Source organism: Rattus norvegicus, chromosome X (assembly GCF_021556685.1).
Source record: "Rattus norvegicus strain SHRSP/BbbUtx chromosome X, alternate assembly SHRSP_T2T, whole genome shotgun sequence".
NCBI lineage: Eukaryota > Metazoa > Chordata > Mammalia > Rodentia > Muridae > Rattus > Rattus norvegicus.
Genome location: NC_141554.1, coordinates 148,756,980 through 148,784,670, shown reverse-complemented (window position 1 = coordinate 148,784,670; position 27,691 = coordinate 148,756,980). Strand labels below are relative to the sequence as shown.

The following is a 27,691-nucleotide window of genomic DNA, read 5'->3' as shown; positions in this document are numbered from 1 at the left end:
GAAAAAAAGAACATGGAAAAGCAGACCTAGTAGAATTACAGGTGACTTCACAGTGGAGAATCTAAAAGTCAGAATTGCCTGGACAGTCTACAAACCCTGAAAGACCACAGATGCCAGCCCAAACTAATATACCTAGCAAAAACTTTCAATCACAATAAATGGAGAAAAATAAGACATTCCATGATAAAACTAAATATACGCAATATTTGTCCACAAATCTAGCACTCGAAGGAATGAGAAGGAAAACTCCAACCAAAGAAAATTAAGCACACCCAAGAAAACACAAGGACCAAATAATCCAAGATAACCAATTCAAGAGACAGGAAACACACACACACACACACACACACACACACACACCACCACCACCACCACCACCACCACCACCACCACCACCACCACAGCTGCTGTCACCACCAACAACAACAACACAAACAACAGCAACATCAACAACAAAATAACAGAAATCAAAAAAGACTGTTCATCAATATCAATATCGATGTTCTCAATACTCCAACAAAAACACACAGACTAACAGAAGGGATATGAAAACAGGATCATATAAGCAATTTAATTGACTTATAAATTCTAGTAATATAAAAACAACTATAAGTTCCCAACCTCTCCCCCAAAATGGAAACAATTTTAACAACTACACATCCTATAGAAAAAGAATATCCAAAATATATAAAGAACTCAAATATCAGAAATACAACAATGCAGTTAGGAAGATGATCAGTTACCTCCTCAAGCAAGCTACATATATATGTTTACATATACACGTACATATACATGTATATATGCATATACATACATATACACACATATATATACATACACACATATATACATATACACACACACATACACACACATACACACACACACACACACACACACACACACAAAGAGAGCAGCACAACTGCTTTCATGAGCCACTTACAAGAATGTGAGGAACTAAAATGCACAAGCTTTCAAATGCAGCTCCAAAGTCCAGAAGTTGCTCACACCATTCTAATGTAAAAGGAAGTTTCTTTAAAAAGAAATCTTGAACCCTATTAGTACTATGATTTCCCTGTTTTTTTCTCCTTATCAGTTCTGAACTTGCAGATCCTTATCCAAATATGAAGATTTTGATACTAATAGTTGAAAATAAAACATAATATACTATTTGTAAGCATGATACCTATCCAGAAGCTAATTTGCTTTGAGTTGGGGAAAGATTTGGTTATGTCTTGTCTTTTTTTTCACTGTCTGCAGATTATGTACATTTTCCCCAGGCTCTTCATGACTAGCCATTGGTCTTTCCTTAGGGGAAGGCCATTATTTGGTACACATCAGCAGATTTTCCTAATTTGACAGTGAATTTCATCAATTCACTTCCATATTCAGCCACTCTAAGCACCAAGACACAGATGTAAGGACACAGAAATAACTTAAATGCTCCCAAATGTTGTACACCATCAACTAGTGTGGAACTTCATTTAGAAAATGTAAGTTTGTCTGTTTGAATACAAGTCTCAGAGAAGTAAAGGTTTATAGTGAGTTATGGCTCCCTAATAAAATCTGAAGAATTGCAACCACAATATACATGCTGACCTAGAGGGGAAAATCTTATGGAGCCCCACCCCTAGACAAAGAACTTCAGGCAATTAAGGAATCCTGTGAGCAGTAAAAAACATTCTTCCTTAGAGACATGCCACCTAATTACAGCTCTGAAATCATATACAAAGAAATAACGCCAAATGGACTGAGCAGGTTAAGTTTATATATAACATTTATATCTTTATATAGAGAGATTTATATAGTTGGGTGTGTGTGTGTGTGTGTGTGTGTGTGTGTGTGTGTGTGTGTGTGTTATAAGAAAGAAAAAGACAACCCTTTTGTGCGGGATCAAGGAGAGGTACATGGAAGGAATTAGAGGGAGCAAAATAAAAGGGCAAATGATACCACTACATTTTAATTGTAAACATTTTTTGAAATGAAACTTAATCTTGGTGCCAACGTGAGATCCTTATGGGAAAAGAAGTAAGCCAAGCACAAAAGAAAAATTTCCACATGATCTAACTTATGTGTGAAATTATCCAGTGGAAGTTGAGAGCAGAATGGTGTTACCAGAGGCAGGAGATGAAAAAGAAAGCAGCGTGTACTAAGACAAAGTTAATTAGCATGAAGTGTTGGTGTGCTGTGGTATAGCACAATGAATACAACTAATAAGATGATAGACATTTCAAAACTGTAGAAGAAAATATTCTCTTATTTTTGACATTATAGTATAACTATAGTACTTTTTCCCTTCCCTTTCCTTCCCCCAAACCTTGCTATATAACCCTTCCTGCAGATCTATGTGCCCCCTTTTCAATAATTGTCATTACATGCACCTAAATATAACCTGTACAGGCTATAATATTACTTTTCTTTCTCTCTCTCTTTCTGTCTCTCCTCCTTCCCGCCTCTCTTTCTCTCTGTGTGTCTTTGTATATTTGTGTAATTGTATATTTGTTTATATTTGATTTTGTGTGGAGAGTCTGTATACACATCTGTGTGCATATCTTCTTGGTTAATGTTTCCCCTAATGACGTTATACATTATTTTTTTTTTTGTATTAGGATTTCTTACCAAGTTTTGGGCAAAGCTATCTGTAAGCCTCACAGATCCTCCCACTCTGCCTCTTCGGCCCTGAGATTATGGTACAAACCTAATCTAGTTTCTTATGTGAATGCTAGGGGATCTGCACCCAGGCCCTCATGTTTGCATGGCAAGTATCTAATCAACTAAGGCATTTTAGCCAACCCCAAACATAGTATCTGAAACTTAGGTTTCCCAAATCCAATCCAAGCCAACTTATATGTAGTATTTTTTTGCTTCATTGTCTACGTAATTATAAGCTATTCAAAGCATGCCTCTCATACATCATACCTTAAAGATAAATGTGAAATAATTTTATATTTATAAATGTGAAATAAATTTTATATTTACATTAAATGCTTAAATAGACAAACATGTTTGTATATAATAAATATGAATGCATTATGGAATAAACATTGAAAATCATATACTTTAAAGTTACAAGTTTACACTTGTATTCCCAACATTCAGAAGGGTCAGGCAGAAGATGAATGATATATGAAAACTGACATGAATTAGTTACAGAACTGATGATGGATATGAGATAAATACTTGAAGATAAAATATAGTAGATTAAGAATAGTTAGAGGATGAAAAATAGAAGATGATGGAAAAGGTAGAATATAGAAGACATGTAGATGGAAAATAAGCAAAGATAGAAAAGGACAGATGATAAATAGATGGAAAAGAGGCATAAGGTAACTAACTACAGGATACAGGATGGATGGAAGACAGATAAAGGATAGCTAGAGTATAGAAAATAGCTTAATGAAAGACAGACAAGGGATAAATGAAAGATAATTAGTTAGAAGATACCAACACAATAACTATAAGATAGATTAGAGATGGAGATAAATAAAATAAGGGAATATACAGGATAAGTGATTCATGGGTGGTAGAGAGAAAATAGTAGAGGACAGAGAACATAGTTGGGAGATAAACATGGGCTAGGTAAAAGAACGAGAATAGTTATATGAAAGACAGATACAGGATTTCTAAAAGTCAGATAATAGATAGATGGCAGAGAGATAAAAGGTAATTAAGTCGTAAATTATACATGGATAGTAGACAGAGAAGTCCAGCTAGAGGAAGGATAAACGATAGATGTAATACAGATACAATATAATTACAGGATAAAAGATAGATAACAGAGATAAAAGTTAGCTAGAGAATAATAATTCATGGATTACCACAGACACAGGATAGCGGGAGGATAGATGATACATAGATGGAAGGCAGACATGGGCTAACTAGAGTATAGATGATTCATAGATGGAAAACAAATGGAATAGGTAGAGTAAATGTGACAAGCAGAGGAAAAAAGTTAACTAAATGAGATAAAATAGATAAATGTTAGAAAGGGAAGGAAAAACAGACATCACTAGAGGGTAAATGCTAGGAGGAAAATATACACAGAATGGCTAGTAAATAGGTGACAAATGCCATATAGTCCCAGAATAGTCAGAAGAAAGATAGATAGATTGATTGATTGATAGATAGATAGGTAGACAGACAGACAGACAGACAGACAGGCAGGCAGGCAGGCAGGCAGACGGAGGGACGGATGGACAGATGGATGGATAGGTGACATAGAATGCCTGAAAGGACACACAATAGGAAGATACAAATTGATGCAGAGCAGCAAAGAATAGAGTACATTTAGATGGAAGGCAAACATAGGAGAGCGAAAAGATATGTGATAGATACAAGGAAGTTAGACACAGAGTGGATATCTAATAGATGATTTATAGATGCAAGATACAGGATAGGTATTATATAAGTGATACGTGGGAGACAATAGGTGGAAGGCACAGGATGACTAGAGGATGGATGACTATTGGATGTTTCATTCAGGATAGCTAAAGGATATATAATAGGGGAATGGAAGAGAGACATAGGGTAGCTACAGAATAAGTCATAGAAGGTAGACACAAGATAGCTAGAGTACAGATGGTAGATGAAACACAGATAAAAGGTAGATAAAGATAGGTAATGGATAGATAGATAGATAGATAGATAGATAGATAGATAGATAGATAGATAGATAGGGTCATCTAATAGTATATGCTAGACACATAGGATATATACATAGCATATTTAGGGAATAAATGATAGATGGAAAATAGTTCCAGGATATCTTAAAGATAGAGCATGAATAGATGGAAGAAAGACAGTGAATTGTTAAAAGTTATTTATACAAAAAGATGTAAGATAGCTAAAGTATAGATTTCATGTAGATGGAAAGTAGACACTGGATATATTTTATATAAAAAGATAGATATAGGATAAACAAAAGAATGTATAATAAATAGATGAATGGCAGATACAGAAAATATATACAATATCTGATATTTAGATAGAAGACAGAAAACAAATAGCTAGAGAATAAATAGATTAAAATAGACCTAAGATTTCTAGAGTGTAGATTATAGACAGATTGAAGATAAACACAGCATGATTAGAGGATACAAGGCAGATGGATGGGAGATGCATATTATAGCTAGAAGATAAGTTAAAAATAAATGGAAGGTAAATAAACTATAGCTAGAAGCTAGAGGACAGACAGGTGAAACATAATAACAAGAAAATAGACACAGAGGGCACTTGAGGATAAATGATATGTGGAAAATACCGGATACCTATACAGTAAATGAAAAATATGAGAATGAATACAGGATAGCTTGATGATGGATGATAGATGGAAGATAGATTATAGGATAGCGAGAGGATATAGGATATATAATAGACAGGTTATAGACTTCTAGCTGTCCTTTGTCTATTTCCTATCTATCCATCTACCATCTCTCTCTCTCACTCTCTCTCTCTCTCTCTCCATCCATCCATCCATCCGTCACATTTTTCTGTATATCCATAACTATCTTTTATTAATCAATCTTCTATGTTCTAGCTATACTCTATCTTTGATCTATCATCAATTTTCTAACTCTCCTGTGTTTACCATCTCTCTTTCATCTATCTTCTATCCATGTTGTGTATCTTCCATCTATCAACAGTCTATCTTCTAACCATTCTATCTATCTATCTATCTATCTATCTATCTATCTATCTATCTCTATATCTATTTATCTATATCCATCTACCTACATAGATATAGATATTACATCTACCATATATCTTGTAGTTCAATTGTGTTTATCTCCCATCTAGATACCCCATGTCTTTAAATGATGCTTTAGCAATCTTTCATATATCCTCTATCTATATATTGTCCACATTCCATTTATTATTTTCAAATTATCTACCATATATCCTCTAACCATTCTATGTCTATCTTCTCTCTGTCTGTTACCTGTTCTGTAGATACACTATGTCTATTCTTCATGATCTTTTCTCTACCTGTTATGCTTCTAACTTCCAAGTGCCAATTATTCTAAAGTTCTCCTCTGTTTACTTTATCTCTGTTATCTTTCATCCATCAGTCAGGTGATCTCTAGATATCTTGTGTCTATCCTGATGCTTGATATTGTCTATCATCTAACAATCTAGTGGCTGCTTTCTAGCCAACTTCAAAAATGTTTAAGTATTTTTAAATTTCTTATTCTTCAAGTTATTTTAAAATTACTTCCACAACTCTGCTACTTCTAACTACAGAGTGATATATTACATCCACCTACTGGGTATTCAAGGTCAATCCAGTATACCTTATAAGTATGCAAAACTATATCAGATGCTAAATGCCTGAAGCCTGAGGTTTTTTGGGTTCTTATCCCTAATGATTGTACTGAATTTCATATTTGGGTCTGGATTTTATACGAATAAATTATTCTCTAAGTACATAATTGAAGAACATTAATATTCAGTCTTTGACACAGACTAGAATCAAAGCCAAATTCATTTATGAACAAGAATTAGTTAAACAGAAATGTCACTTAACAATCCAAAAGCTGTAGTTGACCAACATGCATGTAACTCTGCCATTTATTTAGGACTAATTACTAAAAAAGTAGCTATGTTCTTTGATACCATGTTTTAGGAAATTCAGTTGATTGTTTTATTAGGTTTACAGAAGGTTTTAGCTTTATGAGATTCCTGTGTAAGTTGTTGGCCTCAATTCTTGTGCAAACAGAATCCTGTTCACAAAATTCTTTCCTACAATTATGTCATGTACAATACTGCCTAGGTTTCTTTCAGCAGTTTCAGCATTTTAGACTTTACATTAAGTTATTTGATCTATGTGGAGTTGATTTATGTACAAGGTGACATATATAGGTCTAATTTATTTCTTCTGTGTAATGACAACCAGTTTTTCCAGCACCATTTGTTAAAAGTGCTGTATTTTCTCCAATTGAACTTACTGGCATCTTTTCAAATATCAGAGGAGTGTGGTTATGTACATGTACTCTTTTGGGGTCTTTGATTTTGTTACATATGTGTGTGTGTGTGTGTGTGTGTGTGTGTGTGTGTGTGTGTGTGTGTGTAACACATGGAGTGATAATGCTCTCCTAAAGAGCCATCCACTATCAAAAGAAAAAAAAAAACTCTGCAAGACATGAAATTTCCTTTCAAGTTGTTGGTAAGGAGAGTCTGAAAAACTCCCCAAAATAATATAAGCTACTGCTGTGGCCCTTGGTTTCTTTCTAGAACATGAAATTAAGACACCATATGTTTTGGACACAGGACCTGGAAGAATTAAAGTGCATCAGACCTGAAAGCTTTATATCTGGTTATTAACTTTCCTAATACCAAAAGATTGCAATCAACCAATAGTCTTATTCAGTCACACAGTCTTTAAAATCACTACAATGAGAAGACAGAGGAAATAATCCCTATGGTGAAATGGTGGCTCTTTGTTCCATGATAAATAACAGCTAATTGAACTCAAGGCATGTACTTTGCCTGGTACTGCAAACCTAGCCAACTACATATGTATCCTAAAGGAAAGCAAACTACTTCTACTTTCCCAAAGCAGTAGAATTTCTAACACTGTAAATACTTATCCTTATACTCATAGAGTAGTTTAGCTCTAATCTTTCTCAAAGAAGCTTCTTTTTACAACATATTGACACCATTACAGGAAGCTACACTGAGGGAAATGCAGAGTACCGTAACCATGGGATATTTAGTTCCAGTTGATAAAAATACAATAAAATCCCTACGTCTAAAGCCCAGAATATAAGGGAAAGAGGACAGAAAGATTATAAAAGTCATAGAACCAAGAGGTTTCAGTAGGAGTATGTCTTCTAGATATGATAGGGAAGCTATACCTATGATGACTTAAAAATATGGCTATTTACACAAGACTTGTAAAAAATAACATCACCTGTTGGCATGCCATTATGTTTGTATGTGTTTAACAATAATAAGTTTTTAAAGAAGCCATAAAATGATATAGACTGGCAAGAGAACATGAGGGAGGTTATAAAGAAGCTAATGGGGTAGAATTTTGTAATTGTGTTTTAATAAAGAGCAAATCAAATTAAATTAAACAAATATATCAAAGAATTGTTCATCAAATTTCAAAAGTAATACAGTGAAGAAAGCATAACCATATTAGAAAGTGTTTGAGGAACTATTGGCTATAAATGTGGAAAATATGAATGTCAGTAATTCTAGTGTATACATAAAATTGACACAAAACTATTCATATACCTAACTATAAAAGTTAAAAGTATAAATTCCTTAAATAAACATTGTAGAGCATCTTGTGATCTCAGGTTAAATATTTGTTGTTTGAAAAGCATATCAAAACACAATTCTTGAAAACCATATATTTGACTTGAAATTTAAGGCTTGTATTCTTGAAAACATAATTAAAATATAATTATATGATAGGCTATAAAATATGTTATGAAACTCAGATTTTAAAATTACATATTTTTTTTACTGGCAGGCTATTCAAAGTACATGAAAAACTTTAAACATTGAATAATGAGAAAATAGAATTTAACATGAAAAAATATGTGAACCAACATTTCCAAAGAGAAAATGCACCAATAGAAATCACTGGTGAAGATGCAGAATATCATGAAGTTCTAGGAAAAAAGAGGGTGAAACTTCGAGATACAGCCCTGCCAGATAAACAAGAAAATAGTAAGGAAAATGTGAAAATGTCACGTGCCAGTAAGGGCACACAGAATTGGCATTAACACACTGATGCTGGAATGGAAAATTATACAAACTGAAAATGGCAGGAAAAAAAAATACCATCATACTGTATATGTCCATTTTCTTTTAAAGTACTTTTGTTAGTTATTTAAGTTCATACAAGTTGAGCATATTCACCACTGTCTCTTCTAAAACCATCCAGATTCATGCCCTTTGTCCTGCCCACCGAACTTTGTGGGGTTTTGGTTTGGTTTTGTGTTTGGGGTTTTGTGTTTTGTTTTTAACTCATCCAGTCTGCTTTGGGTTATCTTTATATTCTTGGGTATAGGGTCATCCATTAGACTTTAAGCCACACCCTTAAGCAAAACTGATGCTTCCTTTTTTAGAAGCCATCAACTGACAATCGTCTTCACATAGATGTGAAATATACCCACCTCTTCTCCCCGTGGTGAAATTCTGTTGGGCTTGAACTTACACGGGTTGTATACATTCAGTGACTGTGGGTTTCATGTGAAACCACATAGTTGTTCCCAGAAAGTACTGTTTCTTTGTCCTTATCCACATTGACAAGCTCTAACATTCTTTTTCACTCCTTCTTCTGCAATAATCCCTGACTTGGGTGAAGAGGTATGATTCACTTATCATATTTGGGCTGAGAATTCTGTAGTTTATTACTCTAGTGCACCGGAGCTGCTTTTAGTTCTTTATGTTAGCACCATTTACTTCAAAAAGAAGCTACTCCGATGACGGTGATGAGGGTTGAACTACCCACAAATCTACTAGCATAGTGCTAAGTTTTATACTAACACTGTGTCCATTTAGCAGAATAATAATAGCAAATTCTTCCCTAGGGACTATGAATTACCTGATCAAAAGTTCTTGCCCTCAATAATTGTGCTAGTTATGTGTTTCATCTTGTGGAACAGGCCTTAAATGAAAAAAAATAGTTTACTACATTTAAAATATCCATGCCACCATTGTACAACTGAGTTAGTTACTGATTATTTTTCCATTCTGTTAACGTACATAGCACCTTTCAGCAACATGGAATTTATCCAGTAAGAATGAAGCTATCAGATGGATACCAGTTTGACTTCTTTCTGTTCTATGACTCAAGTATGCGGTGTCATCAGAAATAAGGTCTTACTGTCAAGTTCTGGAGGATAACCAAGAGCAATATCAATAGCATTTAATAGTTGGAGGTCTATGGGACTTCACTGGCTAACAGCTCCAATATATGTGGGAATAGGTTTCCATATGACTTTGTACATAGATCTTTTGTTATTGTTCTATGTATATATTCTTCTAACCAGTTTACCCATCTCCCACCTTATTCATTCCTCCTATTTCACTATTCCCTTTTCTCCCTTTAAATGATTGCATCATTTAATTGGTCCCTTAAAAGCATCCTATGCCCCACCATATGTCCTTACTAGTTTCCTGACTTCCATGGGCATTTCAAAATAAATACACAAATCTGAAGATGCAAAACTAGCATCTGCAACAAGTAAAAGCAATCAACATTTGTCCTTTGGGGAGGAGGGTGTCTGTTTTACATCATTCAGAATGATTGTTTTCAAATACATGCATTTACCTGAAAAATTCAACTTTAGTATTCAATGGGTGAATGGTATTGCATTGTATAAATGTATTATATTTTTACCATCCATTCATTGGTTGATGGACATCTGGGAGTTTCCATTTCTGGTTATCATAAATACAGAAGCATTGAACATGAATGAGACAGTGTCTCTTTAGTAAGATATAGGGTTCTTTTGGTATATGCCCAAGCAGTAGATTAATTTCCAGTGTTTTGAGGAACTCTACACTAATTCCACAGTGAACACACTGATGAATAACTTCAACAAGTAGTGAACAAGTGCTTCCTTTCCCCAAATCCCTACAAGTATTTGTCATCACTTGCTATTTGTATCTTAGTCATTTTGACTGAAGTAAGAGGAAATTTGAAAGTAGTTTTACTTTGCATTTCCCTAATGGCTAAGGATGTTGACCATTTAACAAAATGTCTCCGTCATATTCATTTCATCTTTTGAGAGCTCTTTGTTTAATTTTACGCCCCATTTTTTACTTACATTGTTTGTTTTCTTGATGTGTAGTTCCTTGTTTACTCTAAATATTAACGTGTCAGATATATATGTTGTTGAAAATTATAAAAATAAAATGCTGTCTTATACCCTCTCTAGGTCCGGCACCACAGTACCCCCAAGATATCTGATAGATATCCCAAACTCAGTCAGCAAAGCGTCTCACCTGCTCTGCTGCATCCCATATCACACTGCCGAAGGCCTCTCTGAGCCTGGAAGAAATCTCTCTACCTATCTAGGTCCCAAGGCAGGTTTCCATGCCAGAAACACACATCCCAACTCCATGTCGACCCAGACAAGCCGCCCCACACTTCCTTACATTTAAATCTACACATGAAAGATGATACAACACAATAATTTTTGATCCAATTGATAAAATACAATTGCCCACCTAAACATACAAAGCCCATTACACATCCATCCCTTAAGAACATATATAACCTGCTGAGGTACAGCGTGGAATCTAAACACAGGCTTCCAAATTGTTCTGCCGCGGCTTCGCTCCTCTCTCCTCCCCTCTTCCGTTTCTGTCTCCTCCTCTTCCTTCAAAACTTTCTCCCGCCCATCCTTCCTTTTCGTCCAATGACAGGCCTCATTCTATCTTGTACCTGCCTCACCAGTGACATCATCCCACATACATAATTGTTAAAGTTTTTCCCATTCTAAAGGCTGCCTCGTTACTTAAGTGATAGTGTAGTGTCTTTTGTTTTACAGAAGCGGTCTAGTTCATGAGTTACCATGTATTAATTGGATTTAATGTATTAACTACTGGGGAAAATGCATTCCTGTGTCAGTAAATTCAAGTATAATCCAAATATTTTCCTCTACCAGATTCAGACTATCAGGTTTTATGCTGAGGACCTTTATCCACTTGTAGCTCAGTTTCAAGCAGATTAACAGATAAAGATATAGTTTACACTCTCTATGAATAGCAAGAGAAACTAGAAGAGATAATATCAGCTCCGTATCCTACAACAAAAAACAATAAATGGAATTAGAACCGAAGGGCAACGTGATTATTAGAGAAATGAAAATACTCTAAAGTTGAGGTTAACTTCTCATTGTATAATTTTGTAAATTTGTTGGAAATGTTAACTATATGTTTACTGTAGGTAAATATTTTGGCTAACAGCACAATAAAATTGTTTTACTATCAAGCTATGCAATCAAATTATTGTTCATTTCTTTTTTTTTTATTAACTTGAGTATTTCTTATATACATTTCGAGTGTTATTCCCTTTCCCGGTTTCCGGGCAAACATCCCCCTCCCCCCTCCCCTTCCTTATGGGTGTTCCCCTCCCAACCCTCCCCCCATTGCCGCCCTCCCCCCATAGACTAGTTCACTGGGGGTTCAGTCTTAGCAGGACCCAGGGCTTCCCCTTCTACTGGTGCTCTTACTAGGATATTCATTGCTACCTATGGGGTCAGAGTCCAGGGTCAGTCCATGTATAGTCTTTAGGTAGTGGCTTAGTCCCTGGAAGCTCTGGTTGCTTGGCATTGTTGTACTTTTGGGGTCTCGAGCCTCTTCAAGCTCTTCCAGTTCTTTCTCTGATTCCTTCAACAGGGGACCTATTCTCAGTTCAGTGGTTTGCTGCTGGCATTTGCCTCTATATTTGCTGTATTCTGGCTGTGTCTCTCAGGAGCGATCTACATCCGGCTCCTGTCGGTCTGCACTTCTTTGCTTCATCCATCTTGTCTAATTGGGTGGCTGTATATGTATGGGCCACATGTGGGGCAGGCTCTGAATGGGTGTTGCTTCAGTCTCTGTTTTAATCTTTGCCTCCCCCTTCCCTGCCAAGGGTATTCTTTTTCCTCATTTAAAGAAGGAGTGAAGCATTCACATTTTGATCATCCGTCTTGAGTTTCGTTTGTTCTAGGGATCTAGGGTAATTCAAGCATTTGGGCTAATAGCCACTTATCAATGAGTGCATACCATGAATGTCTTTCTGTGACTGGGTTAGCTCACTCAGGATGATATTTTCCAGTTCCAACCATTTGCCTACGAATTTCATGAACTCGTTGTTTTTGATAGCTGAGTAATATTCCATTGTGTAGATGTACCACATTTTCTGTATCCATTCCTCTGTTGAAGGGCATCTGGGTTCTTTCCATTTTCTGGCTATTATAAATAAGGCTGCGATGAACATAGTGGAGCACGTGTCTCTTTTATATGTTGAGGCATCTTTTGGGTATATGCCCAAGAGAGGTATAGCTGGATCCTCAGGCAGTTCAATGTCCAATTTTCTGAGGAAACTCCAGACTGATTTCCAGAATGGTTTTACCAGTCTGCAATCCCACCAACAATGGAGGAGTGTTCCTCTTTCTCCACATCCTCGCCAGCATCTGCTGTCACCTGAGTTTTTGATCTTAGCCAATCGCACTGGTGTGAGGTGAAATCTCAGGGTTGTTTTGATTTGCATTTCCCTTATGACTAAAGATGTTGAACATTTCTTTAGGTGTTTCTCAGCCATTCGGCATTCCTCAGCTGTGAATTCTTTGTTTAGCTCTGAACCCCATTTTTTAATAGGGTTATTTGTTTCCCTGCAGTCTAACTTCTTGAGTTCTTTGTATATTTTGGATATAAGGCCTCTATCTGTTGTAGGATTGGTAAAGATCTTTTCCCAATCTGTTGGTTGCCGTTTTGTCCTAACCACAGTGTCCTTTGCCTTACAGAAGCTTTGCAGTTTTATGAGATCCCATTTGTCGATTCTTGATCTTAGAGCATAAGCCATTGGTGTTTTGTTCAGGAAATTTTTTCCAGTGCCCATGTGTTCCAGATGCTTCCCTAGTTTTTCTTCTATTAGTTTGAGTGTGTCTGGTTTGATGTGGAGGTCCTTGATCCACTTGGACTTAAGCTTTGTACAGGGTGATAAGCATGGATCGATCTGCATTCTTCTACATGTTGCCCTCCAGTTGAACCAGCACCATTTGCTGAAAATGCTATCTTTTTTCCATTGGATGGTTTTGGCTCCTTTGTCAAAAATCAAGTGACCATAGGTGTGTGGGTTCATTTCTGGGTCTTCAATTCTATTCCATTGGTCTATCTGTCTGTCTCTGTACCAATACCATGCAGTTTTTATCACTATTGCTCTGTAATACTGCTTGAGTTCAGGGATAGTGATTCCCCCTGAAGTCCTTTTATTGTTGAGGATAGCTTTAGCTATCCTGGGTTTTTTGTTATTCCAGATGAATTTGCAAATTGTTCTGTCTAACTCTTTGAAGAATTGGATTGGTATTTTGATGGGGATTGCATTGAATCTGTAGATTGCTTTTGGTAAAATGGCCATTTTTACTATATTAATCCTGCCAATCCATGAGCATGGGAGATCTTTCCATCTTCTGAGGTCTTCTTCAATTTCTTTCCTCAGTGTCTTGAAGTTCTTATTGTACAGATCTTTTACTTGCTTGGTTAAAGTCACACCGAGGTACTTTATATTATTTGGGTCTATTATGAAGGGTGTCATTTCCCTAATTTCTTTCTCGGCTTGTTTCTCTTTTGTATAGAGGAAGGCAACTGATTTATTTGAGTTAATTTTATACCCAGCCACTTTGCTGAAGTTGTTTATCAGCTTTAGTAGTTCTCTGGTGGAACTTTTGGGATCACTTAAATATACTATCATGTCATCTGCAAATAGTGATATTTTGACCTCTTCTTTTCCGATCTGTATCCCTTTGATCTCCTTTTGTTGTCTGATTGCTCTGGCTAGAACTTCAAGAACTATATTGAATAAGTAGGGAGAGAGTGGGCAGCCTTGTCTAGTCCCTGATTTTAGTGGGATTGCTTCAAGTTTCTCTCCATTTAGTTTAATGTTAGCAACTGGTTTGCTGTATATGGCTTTTACTATGTTTAGGTATGGGCCTTGAATTCCTATTCTTTCCAGGACTTTTATCATGAAGGGGTGTTGAATTTTGTCAAATGCTTTCTCAGCATCTAATGAAATGATCATGTGGTTCTGTTCTTTCAGTTTGTTTATATAATGGATCACGTTGATGGTTTTCCGTATATTAAACCATCCCTGCATGCCTGGGATGAAGCCTACTTGATCATGGTGGATGATTGTTTTGATGTGCTCTTGAATTCGGTTTGCCAGAATTTTATTGAGTATTTTTGCGTCGATATTCATAAGGGAAATTGGTCTGAAGTTCTCTTTCTTTGTTGTGTCTTTGTGTGGTTTAGGTATAAGAGTAATTGTGGCTTTGTAGAAGGAATTCGGTAGGGCTCCATCTGTTTCAATTTTGTGGAATAGTTTGGATAATATTGGTATGAGGTCTTCTATGAAGGTTTGATAGAATTCTGCACTAAACCCGTCTGGACCTGGGCTCTTTTTGGTTGGGAGACCTTTAATGACTGCTTCTATTTCCTTAGGAGTTATGGGGTTGTTTAACTGGTTTATCTGTTCCTGATTTAACTTCGATACCTGGTATCTGTCTAGGAAATTGTCCATTTCCTGCAGATTTTCAAATTTTGTTGAATATAGGTTTTTATAGTAAGATCTGATGATTTTTTGAATTTCTTCCGAATCTGTAGTTATGTCTCCCTTTTCATTTCTGATTTTGTTAATTTGGACACACTCTCTGTGTCCTCTCGTTAGTCTGGCTAAGGGTTTATCTATCTTGTTGATTTTCTCAAAGAACCAACTTTTGGTTCTGTTGATTCTTTCTATGGTCCTTTTTGTTTCTACTTGGTTGATTTCAGCTCTGAGTTTGATTATTTCCTGCCTTCTACTCCTCCTGGGTGTATTTGCTTCTTTTTGTTCTAGAGCTTTTAGGTGTGCTGTCAAGCTGCTGACATATGCTCTTTCCTGTTTCTTTCTGCAGGCACTCAGCGCTATGAGTTTTCCTCTTAGCACAGCTTTCATTGTGTCCCATAAGTTTGAGTATGTTGTATCTTCATTTTCATTAAATTCTAAAAAGTTTTTAATTTCTTTCTTTATTTCTTCCTTGACCAGGTTATCATTGAGTAGAGCATTGTTCAATTTCCACGTATATGTGGGCATTCTTCCCTTATTGTTATTGAAGACCAGTTTTAGGACGTGGTGGTCCGATAGCACGCATGGGATTATTTCTATCTTTCTGTACCTGTTGAGGCCCGTTTTTTGACCAATTATATGGTCAATTTTGGAGAAAGTACCATGAGGAGCTGAGAAGAAGGTATATCCTTTTGCTTTAGGATAGAATGTTCTATAAATATCCGTTAAGTCCATTTGGCTCATGACTTCTCTTAGTCTGTCTACATCACTGTTTAATTTCTGTTTCCATGATCTGTCCATTGATGAGAGTGGGGTGTTGAAATCTCCCACTATTATTGTGTGAGGTGCAATGTGTGTTTTGAGCTTTAGTAAGGTTTCTTTTACATATGTAGGTGCCCTTGTATTTGGGGCATAGATATTTAGGATTGAGAGTTCATCTTGGTTGATTTTTCCTTTGATGAATATGAAGTGTCCTTCCTTATCTTTTTTGATGACTTTTAGTTGGAAATTGATTTTATTTGATATTAGAATGGCTACTCCAGCTTGCTTCTTCTGACCATTTGCTTGGAAAGTTGTTTTCCAGCCTTTCACTCTGAGGTAGTGTCTGTCTTTGTCTCTGAGGTGTGTTTCCTGTAGGCAGCAGAATGCAGGGTCCTCGTTGCGTATCCAGTTTGTTAATCTATGTCTTTTTATTGGGGAGTTGAGGCCATTGATATTGAGAGATATTAAGGAATAGTGATTATTGCTTCCCGTTATATTCATATTAGGATGTGAGGTTATGTTTGTGTGCTTTCATTCTCTTTGTTTTGTTGCCAAGACGATTAGTTTCTTGCTTCTTCTAGGGTATAGCTTGCCTCCTTATGTTGGGCTTTACCATTTATTATCCTTTGTAGTGCTGGATTTGTAGAAAGATATTGTGTAAATTTGGTTTTGTCATGGAATATCTTGGTTTCTCCATCAATGTTAATTGAGAGTTTTGCTGGATACAGTAACCTGGTCTGGCATTTGTGTTCTCTTAGGGTCTGTATAACATCAGTCCAGGATCTTCTGGCCTTCATAGTTTCTGGCGAGAAGTCTGGTGTGATTCTGATAGGTCTCCCTTTATATGTTACTTGACCTTTTTCCCTTACTGCTTTTAATATTCTTTCTTTATTTTGTGCGTTTGGTGTTTTGACAATTATGTGACGGGAGGTGTTTCTTTTCTGGTCCAATCTATTTGGAGTTCTGTAGGCTTCTTGTATGCCTATGGGTATCTCTTTTTTTAGGTTAGGGAAGTTTTCTTCTATGATTTTGTTGAAGATATTTACTGGTCCTTTGAGCTGGGAGTCTTCACTCTCTTCTATACCTATTATCCTTAGGTTTGATCTTCTATTTGAGTCCTGGATTTCCTGTATGTTTTGGACCAGTAGCTTTTTCCGCTTTACATTATCTTTGACAGTTGAGTCAATGATTTCTATGGAATCTTCTGCTCCTGAGATTCTCTCTTCCATCTCTTGTATTCTGTTGGTGAAGCTTGTATCTACAGCTCCTTGTCTCTTCTTTTGGTTTTCTATATCCAGGGTTGTTTCCATGTGTTCTTTCTTGATTGCTTCTATTTCCATTTTTAATTCCTTCAACTGTTTGATTGTGTTTTCCTGGAATTCTTTCAGGGATTTTTGCGATTCCTCTCTGTAGGCTTTTACTTGTTTATTAATGTTTTCCTGTGCTTCCCTAAGTGTGTTCATGTCTTTCTTGAAGTCCTCCAGCATCATGATCAAATATGATTTTGAAACTAGATCTTGCTTTTCTGGTGTGTTTGGATATTCCATGTTTGTTTTGGTGGGAGCATTGGGCTCCGATGATGGCATGTAGTCTTGGTTTCTGTTGCTTGGGTTCCTGCGCTTGCCTCTCGCCATCAGATTATCTCTAGTGTTACTTTGTTCTGCTATTTCTGACAGTGGCTAGACTGTCCTATAAGCCTGTGTGTCAGGAGTGCTGTAGACCTGTTTTCCTCTCTTTCAGTCAGTTATGGGGACAGAGTGTTCTGCTTTCGGGCGTGTAGTTTTTCCTCTCTACAGATCTTCAGCTGTTCCTGTGGGCCTGTGTCTTGAGTTCACCAGGCAGCTTTCTTGCAGCAGAAAATTTGGTCTTACCTGTGGTCCTGAGGCTCAGGTTTGCTCGTGGGGTGCTGCCCAGGGGCTCTCTGCAGCGGCAGCAACCAGGAAGACCTGTGCCGCCCCTTCCGGGAACTTCAGTGCACCAGGGTTCCAGATGGTCTTTGGCTTTTTCCTCTGGCGTCCGAGATGTGTGTGCAGGGAGCAGTCTCTTCTGGTTTCCCAGGCTTGTCTGCCTCTCTGAAGGTTTAGCTCTCCCTCCCACGGGATTTGGGTGCAGAGAACTGTTTATCAGGTCTGTTTCCCTCAGGTTCCGGCGGGGTCCTGCCGCTCCTGGGCCCTCCCCCACGGGAGCCCAGAGGCCTTATACAGTTTCCTCTTGGGCCAGGGATGTGGGCAGGGGTGAGCAGTGTTGGTGGTCTCTTCCGCTCTGCAGCCTCAGGAGTGCCCACCTGACCAGGCGGTTGGGTCTCTCTCTCACCGGGTCTGGGAGCAGAGAGCTGCTGCGGGCCGGGATCCGCGGGTGTGGGACTTCCGGTAAACACAGAACGTGCCCGGTCCTAGAGAAATTCTGCTTTCCTGTGTCCCAAGCTCACCAGGCAGCTTTCTTGCAGCAGAAAATTTGGTCTTACCTGTGGTCCCGAGGCTCAGGTTCGCTCGTGGGGTGCTGCCCAGGGGCTCTCTGCAGCGGCAGCAACCAGGAAGACCTGTGTCTATTGTTCATTTCTATATGTGTATATTCTTTTAATTAATCGATTTCACTTTTAAAATGTCTTTTATATGCATAACCTAGACAGTAATATGTGTATATATTTAAGCAAATGTATCTGTGAGTATAGTACAACATACAAAGAAGAACAGCAAATGTTAACACTAAGAGATGAGTAAGGCAGTTTCTAGCTGGAGACTGACCGTGCTAATTCCAGCCCACAGCTGCCTGCTCCCAAAACCCATGGGAGAGGGAGCTGGGCACCAAGACGTGTGGGCACTCCTCAGACTGCATGGCAGGAGAGACCACCACTTCTGCCCACCTTTGCCCACATCCCTGGCTCAAGAGGAAACCGTATAGGGCCTCTGGACACAGGAAGATAGGGGCAGTCAATCTGCAGGAGCCCTGCAGTCCAGACTGTGCCCGGATCTGAACGGACCCAGTCAAACAGCTCCCTGCACCCAAATCCCATGGGAGGGAGAGCTAGACCTTCAGAGGGGCAGACACACCTGGGAAACCAGAAGAGACTACACTCTCTGCCCACATTTCTGACTCTAGAGGAACACACATAGCACCATCAGGGCCCCCAGTGCACACAGACCCAGAGGTAGGGGCAGGCCCTTCTGGTTGCTACCTTCTCAGAGAGCTGAAAGCCAGTGGACAGAAACGCCCACACGCCTGAAATCAGAACACTCTGTTCCCATAACTGGCTGAAAGAAAACAGGAAAACAGGTCTACAGCACTCCTGACACAAAGGCCTATAGGACAGTCAAGCCACTGTTAGAAATAGCAAAACAAGGTAACACGAGAGACAACCTGATGGCGAGAGGCAAGCACAGGAATCCAAGCAACAGAAATCAAGACTACATGGCATCATCAGAGCCCAATACTCCCATCAAAGCAAACATTGAATATCCAAACACACCAGAAAAGCAAGATCTATATTTAAAATAACATTTGATCGTGATGATGGAGGACTTTAAGAAAGACAAATAACTCCCTTAGAGAAATGAAGGAAAACACAAGTAAACAAGTAGAAGCCCTTAGAGAGGAAACACAAAAATCCCTGAAAGAATTACAGGAAAACACAATCAAACAGGTGAAGGAATTGAAAAGGGAAATAGAAACAATAAAGAAAGTGCAAAGGGAGACAACCCTGGATATAGAAAACCAGAGGAAGAGACAGGGTGCCATAGATACAAGCATCACCAACAGAATACAAGAGATAGAAGAGAGAATCTCAGAAGCAGAAGAAATCATTGACTCAACTGTCAAAGATAATGTAAAGCGGAAAAAGCTACTGGTCCAAAACAGACAGGAAATCTAGGACTCAATGAAACGATCAAACCTAAGGATGATAGGTATAGAAGAGAGTGAAGACTCCCAGCTCAAAGGACCAGTAAATATCTTCAACAAAATCATAGAAGAAAACATCCCTAACCTAAAGAAAGAGATTCCCATAAACATACAAGAAGCCTACAGAACTCCAAATAGATTGGACCAGAAAAGAAATTCCTCTTGTCACATAATAGTCAAAACACCAAATGCACAAAATAAAGAAAGAATATTAAAAGCAGTAAGGGGAAAAGGTCAAGTAACATATAAAGGCAGACCTATCAGAATCACAGCAGATTTCTCACCAGAGACCATGAAAACCAGAAGATCCTGGACAGATGTCATACAGACCCTAAGAGAACACAAATGCCAGCCCAGGCTACTGTATCCAGCAAAACTCTCAATTAACATAGATAGAGAAACTAAGATATTCCATGACAAAACCAAATTTACACAATATCTTTCTACAAATTCAGCCCTACAAAGGATAATAAATGGTAAAGCCCAAAACAAGGAGGCAAGCTACACCCTAGAAAAAGCAAGAAACTAATTGTTTTGCAACAAAACAAAGAGAAGACTAGCACACAAACATAATCTCACCTCCAAATACGAAGATAACAGGAAGCAACAATAACTATTCCTTAATATCTCTCAACATCAATGGCCTCAACTCCCCAATAAAAAGCACAGATTAACAAATTGGATATGTAAAAAGGACCCAGCATTTTGCTGACTACAGAAAACACACTTCAGAGACAAAGACAGACACTACGTCAGAGTAAAAGGCTGGAAAAAAGCTTTCCTAGCAAATGGTCTGAAGAAGCAAGCTGGAGGACCCATTCTAACTGGAATAAAATCGATTTTCAACCAAAAGTCATCAAAAAAGATAAGAAAGGACACTTCATATTCATCAAAGGAAAAATCCACCAAGATGAACTCTCAATCCTAAATATATATTATCCAAATACAAGGGCACCTACATACATAAAAGAAACCTTACTAAAGTTCAAAGCACACATTTCACTGCACACAATAATTTCAACACCCCACTCTCATCAATGGACAGATCATGGAAATAGAAATCAAATAGAGACATAGACAAACTAACAAAAGTTGTGAACCAAATGGATTTAACAGATATTTATAGAACATTCTATCCTAAAACAAAAGGATATACCTTCTTCTCACCACCTCATGGTACGTTCTCCAAAATTGACCATATAATCAGGCAGAAAAGAGGCCTCAACAGATACAGAAAGATAGAAATAATCCCATGCGTCCTATCAGACCACCACGGCGTAAAGCTGGTCTTCAATAACAATAAGAGAAGAACACCCACATATACATGGAAGTTGAACAATGCTCTACTCAATGATAACCTGGTCAAGGAAGAAATAAAGAAATTAAAGACTTCTTAGAATTTAATGAAAAGGCAGGTATAACATACCCAAACTTATGGGACACAATGAAAGCTGTGCTAAGAGGAAAACTCATAGCTCTGAGTGCCTGCAGAAAGAAACAGGAGAGAGCATATATCAGTAGCTTGATAGTACACCTAAAAGTTCTAGAACAAAAAGAAGCAAATACACCCAGGAGAAGTAGAAGGCAGGAAATAGTCAAACTCAGAGCTGATATCAACTAAGTAGAAGGAAGCAGAGAAAGGCCTGAAAGAGCTGAAGGGGCTTGAGACCCCATATGAACAACAATGCCAACCAACTAGAGCTTCCAGGGACTAAGCCACTACCCAAAGACTATACATGGACTGACTCTGGGCAATTTGTGAAATTGTAAAATTGGATGTGAATACAACAATTCTGTTCCAAATAACTACTTTAATTTTATAGAGGCTCCCTTAGGTGAACTGGACCTTGTTAATTTCAGTGTGTAACTATTTTAATTTGAAATATTTTTATAATGAAGTTCAAAAATGCTAATAGACTAACACTTCAACAGACAAAATAATTGTGTACAGCATCTCCTAGGCCCAAAATCAGTGTAACATATTTATAAATATTTGTATTAATTGGCTATAAATATTCTAAGCATCTTTCCAATGTTTAGGGCAGTAATTTATGAAGACTTTGCAATAGCAGACTGCAATATTACTACAAACTACTTTACCCGTTTTCATTGTTAAGTAGATTGGGCTTTTCGGTCTGAGAAGTATTATTTCAACAAAACAAACTTCAAAGTCATCACCAGTCTATCGTTAACCCTTCTCCCTGACATTGTGTAATAGCAGTAACAAGTACTGTGACTAATCACCAAGAAGCTCTTCAATCTGGCAGCAATGATGCTTGGGCTGAAGTGCAGTTTGTCATTTTGGAATGCTTCCTCGGATGTCCTCCAACTCCCTTGTTCTGTATCTAACAGTAAGAAAAAAGAAAATCCTCTAGAACGTGGCACCAATGAGCACAAACCATATTGTGCTTTACTCTTAGATTTAAAAAAAAAAAAAAAAACCTCTCACAGATTCCCAAATCATGCTCACCTGGGAATCCTATCCATCTCAAAGACCCTTTGCGTGCACAGTTTCCTTGTTGCACTGACAAGATTGTGCCTTGCTATGTTCTCTTTACTTACCTAAGAAGACAAACTCAGGAAGGTAGAGAAGACAGGAACTCTTGAGGGATTTCTCTTTGTGCTTCCCTCCATCTACTCCAAAAGCACAAGCCCTTCAACATAAATATACACATTCATGGTCACAGTCATAGCTCTTTTTGACTTGTCTAGTTATAAAATGACATACTTAGTTTTCAGCTTGATAGCAACAAAAATACTAATTAAGCTCCTTTTGATATTTTATACTTTCTTTTTATTAACTTGAGTATTTCTTATTTACATTTCGAGTGTTATTCCCTTTCCTGGTTTCCGGGCAAACATCCCCCTAATCCCTCCTCCTCCCATTCTTTATGGGTGTTCCCCTACCAATCCTCCCCCCATTGCTGCCCTCCCCCCAACAATCAAGTTCACTGGGGGTTCAGTCTTAGCAGGACCCAGGGCTTCCCTTTCCACTGGTGCTCTTACTAGGATATTCATTGCTTCCTATGAGGTCAGAGTCCAGGGTCAGTCCATGTATAGTCTTTAGGTAGTGGCTTAGTCCCTGGAAGCTCTGGTTGCTTGGCATTGTTGTTCATAAGGAGACTTGAGCCCCTTCGAGCTCTTCCAGTTCTTTCTCTGATTCCTTCAATGGGGGTCCTATTCTCAGTTCAGTGGTTTGCTGCTGGCATTCGCCTCTGTATTTGCTGTATTCTGGCTGTGTCTCTCAGGAGAGATCTACATCCAGCTCCTATCTGCCTGTACTTCTTTGCTTCATCCATCTTGTCTAATTGGATGGCTGTATATGTATGGGCCACATGTGGGGCAGGCTCTGAATGGGTGTTCCTTCTGTGTCCGTTTTAATCTTTTCCTCTCTATTCCCTGCCAAGGGTATTCTTGTTCCCCTTTTAAAGAGGGAGTGAAGCATTCACATTTTGATCATCAGTCTTGAGTTTCATTTGTTCTAGGCATCTAGGGTAATTCAAGCATTTGGGCTAATAGGCACTTATCAATGAGTGCATACCAGGTGTGTTTTTCTGTGATTGGGTTACCTCACTCAGGATGATATTTTCCACTTCCAACCATTTGCCTACGAATTTCATAAACTCGTTGTTTTTGATAGCTAAGTAATATTCCATTGTGTAGATGTACCACATTTTCTGGATCCATTCCTCTGTTGAAGGGCATCTGGTTTCTTTCTACTTCTGGCTATTATAAATAAGGCTGTGATGAACATAATGGAGCACATGTCTTTTTTATATGTTGGGGCATCTTGTGGGTATATGCCCAAGAGAGGTATAGCTGGATCCTCAGGCAGTTCAGTGTCCAATTTTCTGAGAAACCTCCAGACTGATTTCCAGAATTTTTGTACCAGTCTGCAATCCCACCAACAATGGAGGAGTGTTCCTCTTTCTCCGCATCCTCGCCAGCATTTGCTGTCACCTGAGTTTTTGATCTTAGCCATTCTCACTGGTGTGAGGTGAAATCTCAGGGTTGTTTTGATTTGCATTTCCCTTATGACTGAAGATGTTGAACATTTCTTTAGGTGTTTCTCAGCCATTCGGCATTCCTCAGCTGTGAATTCTTTGTTTAGCTCTGAACCCCATTTTTTAATAGGGTTATTTGTCTCCCCGCGGTCTAACTTCTTGAGTTCTTTGTATATTTTGGATATAAGGCCTCTATCTGTTGTAGGATTGGTAAAGATCTTTTCCCAATCTGTTGGTTGCCGTTTTGTCCTAACCACAGTGTCCTTTGCCTTACAGAAGCTTTGCAGTTTTATGAGATCCCATTTGTCAATTCTTGATCTTAGAGCATAAGCCATTGGTGTTTTGTTCAGGAAATTTTTTCCAGTGCCCATGTGTTCCAGATGCTTCCCTAGTTTTTCTTCTATTAGTTTGAGTGTGTCTGGTTTGATGTGGAGGTCCTTGATCCACTTGGACTTAAGCTTTGTACAGGGTGATAAGGATGGATCGATCTGCATTCTTCTACATGTTGACCTCCAGTTGAACCAGCACCATTTGCTGAAAATGCTATCTTTTTTCCATTGGATGGTTTTGGCTCCTTTGTCAAAAATCAAGTGCCCATAGGTGTGTGGGTTCATTTCTGGGTCTTCAATTCTGTTCCATTGGTCTATCTGTCTGTCTCTGTACCAATACCGTGCAGTTTTTATCACTATTGCTCTGTAATACTGCTTGAGTTCAGAGATAGTGATTCCCCCTGAAGTCCTTTTATTGTTCAGGAAATAAAATTATATTATTTCCTGCCTCACAATTTTTTCCTTTCAGCACCTCCTGGCTAAGCTCTGAAATAGCTCCCATATACCCCTACTCTCAAGTTGATAGCTTCTTTTTCTGTGTTTATATTTGGTGTGTGTGTGTGTGTGTGTGTGTGTGTGTGTGTGTGTGTGTGTGTCTGTCTGTCTGCCCGCCTGCCTGCCCATCTGCCTGTCTGTCTGTCTGTCTGTCTGTCTGTCTGTCTGTCTGTCTTAAAAGAAGTTAAAACACTTGGGCTAACAATGCTCCCAACAATAATGACACACAAACAAAAATCCCAACACCGGACACAAAAAACCTTTTGAAGTGTTGGCCAGGATTGTCCAAGTGACTACAAAACTAATATAAATTATCAACACAGCCTTTGTTTGCCTTTCTGGTATTGAAGGCAGGCTACTATTTCTTAAGGGATCACACCTCTTAGATGACTCATGCTGAATATGACCTGAAGCCTCTCTCATGTGGACTAGCCCTTATGATTCTAAATTCACTGTGCAAACTGCCAAAGGAAGGAAACAGTCCTATCAGGTTGTAACACCCATGACACCTATGAACAATGATAATTGCTGGCTTGGCAAGATATATATAAAAGTATAAACATGGCATAAACATGTAACTAGCAACCAACAACTGTCTAACTTGACACACCATAGAAAGGGGATAATGTCTAATACTAGAAACCTGGATAATTTCCCAGGGACTAGTTAGGTCAGAAACCTTAGAGAAGAATCTACTACTGCCACTTTCCTAGGCTAGCAAAATTCCTGACTACATTCTAAATCTTATTCTTATAACCCCACAAAAGTGTGGGTACCACATCTAATTCAAGAAGTTGCTCTTTCCAGCAAGTGGAGACCATTACAGAAAACCAGAACTGGACACAATGCAGAAATCAGTGATCAGGGGAGCCCAGCTGAGTAAATACATGATCCATAAATTAGCTGCAGTCAATTATAGGACAAAAATATCTCGAAAATTTTCCTCAAATCTCTGCAGTTGAAAACTTGAAAGTAATTGATGCACAGGGATCAGATCAGATCAGTTACATCTGATGCAGGTCAGAACAGTCACATGGTTAAAGCAAAAACAGTTTGAGGACATGACTGGTAAGTAAAGGAAAAACAAAACAAAACAAAAAGTCCACAATTTATTTCTATTATCTTACATATCTAATAGCAATGATACTTCTTGTTAACAAGTATTGACTGAATTCTGACATAAAGTTATCCTTGTCCTGTGCATTAGGAACTTAGTGACGCGTAAAAAAAAAAAAATAAAGAAAAAAGAAAAACTTCTGCCAGAATGAAACTGATCTTTGACTGGAGGTTTAAAGAGATGCATAAAATAACAAATGAGTTTACCTGTTAACATCTTGTGTGTCACATGTATTATAAGCACCATGAAGAAAAAATAGGCAAAAATACCAGGTAATGTCAAGAGCTCATTTAAAATTAGTCATGAAACGTAATTGCAAAACAGTAACTTTAAAGCAGAGAGGTAAAAACTCTTATGAAAGCATGGGGATATCTGGTGAGACTTTTCCATGAGAAGAGAGGAACACAAAGGCCCAATGTTGAAATAAAAGATGTGAGGGGGTCAGTGACCTGGAAGGAAGATACACTGTTTCCCAAGGGTGCCATGGCCGAATACCACAAGCTGGGTGACTTGAAGCAAATGACTTCTCTTCTCTCACATCTCTAGAAACAAGAAATCCCAAATCAGGATGTGAGCAGGCAGAACCATGCTCCCCACCACAATTTGAGCAGAGGATCTGTTCTGTGTCTCTTCCAACTTCAGGGGCTACATGTATCTCTTTCCTTGTTTTGAGCCTCTAGCTTCATGTCTTTTGCTTCTCTTCCCTGTGTGTCTCTTTGTCTCTTTCTAATCATAGGGATTCATGATATTCTGGACCCATGCATATAATCTAAGATAAATTCCTCCTTTTTGAGAGCATAAACTATTTGGATATCTGTTATATAAACTATAGTTCATAGGTTTCCCAGACTTTATATTGATATCTTGAATTTGTTTTGACTATGATAAAAAGGAAAAGTGAAATAACAGATGAGGTCAAAGACGTGGTCAACTCTCCAGCAACTGAGGAACATACATCTCAAGATTTTGGGTTTTGCTTTGTTTTGTTTTGCTTTTTCAGATAAAACAATACAAATAGAATTAGAAACAGCACATGTCTAACTTTCCCTTCCATTGCTTTGCTAAAATACCCTGACACAATGCAACTTAAGGGAGAAAGATTGTTTTAGTTAAGTTTTAGGTTACAGTCTGTCATTTTAGCAAAGGCCAGTCTGTAAGAACTTGAAGCAGTAAGTCAAGACAGAAATGAAGCATGAATATATACTTGGTATTCAACAAGCTTTCTCTACTCTTATACAATGCAGGGCTTCATGCCAAGGAATGGTGCTACCAAAATTTGAGCTGTGACTTTCTACATCAATTAAGGAAATTAAGACAATTCCCCACAGATACACCCACAGAGCAGTCTAGTTTAGACAATCAATCCCTCATTGGGATTCTCTTCCCAAGTGATTCTAGATTATCTATAATTGACAACTAGAAGTAATTACTGCAGTAAAGGTGTCTAAAAGGAGCTACAGGAGTGAGAAAATGAGTGCCATAGAAAATTCTAGTTCACTTCCCACTTTCCATATCACCAGTCCTTATTCTATCCATATTCTATATCTACAATTATCTGAGATTTCTGCGTATTTCCAAAAATATTGGCCAAGCAAAATTTTGGGCTTTGCTCTTAAAACAATGAGAAACTACCAAAGAGTTCATATCTATAAGTGAGTGAGTTCATGCATGGGCACGTGTAGTCTAAGCACTGGAAAGATAAAGGGAGGAGAGTCATCATCAATTCAAGTAAAGGCTTTTCTATATTGTGTGCCTTTGTCTCCAAAAGCAAAATTAAATAAATGATTCAGTGGGTTCTAATTATTTTACTTAGGTTTCA

At 38.0% G+C, this 27,691-nt stretch overlaps 1 protein-coding gene and 1 pseudogene across 18 annotated transcripts in view; one reads left to right on the top strand and one right to left on the bottom strand.

Annotated features, from left to right (window-relative positions):
* Ldoc1 (LDOC1, regulator of NFKB signaling) overlaps positions 1 to 27,691 on the bottom strand; it is a 272,724-nt gene that overhangs the window by 97,504 nt on the left and 147,529 nt on the right. For 9 of the 18 annotated variants that reach the window (XM_087600480.1, XM_087600485.1, XM_087600483.1 and 6 more), the window contains exon 1: positions 11,241 to 11,346. The exons of 2 other annotated variants lie outside the window; for them this stretch is intronic. The gene's annotated coding sequence lies outside the window, so the exon portion shown is untranslated. Of the gene's footprint in view, positions 1 to 9,559; positions 9,623 to 11,190; positions 11,347 to 27,691 lie in introns of those variants that run through there. 7 more of the 18 variants (XM_087600494.1, XM_087600493.1, XM_087600489.1 and 4 more) reach the window with 7 other exon arrangements.
* The window catches only part of Tpm3-ps1 (tropomyosin 3, pseudogene 1), an 86,733-nt pseudogene that overhangs the window by 1,211 nt on the left and 57,831 nt on the right, over positions 1 to 27,691 (top strand).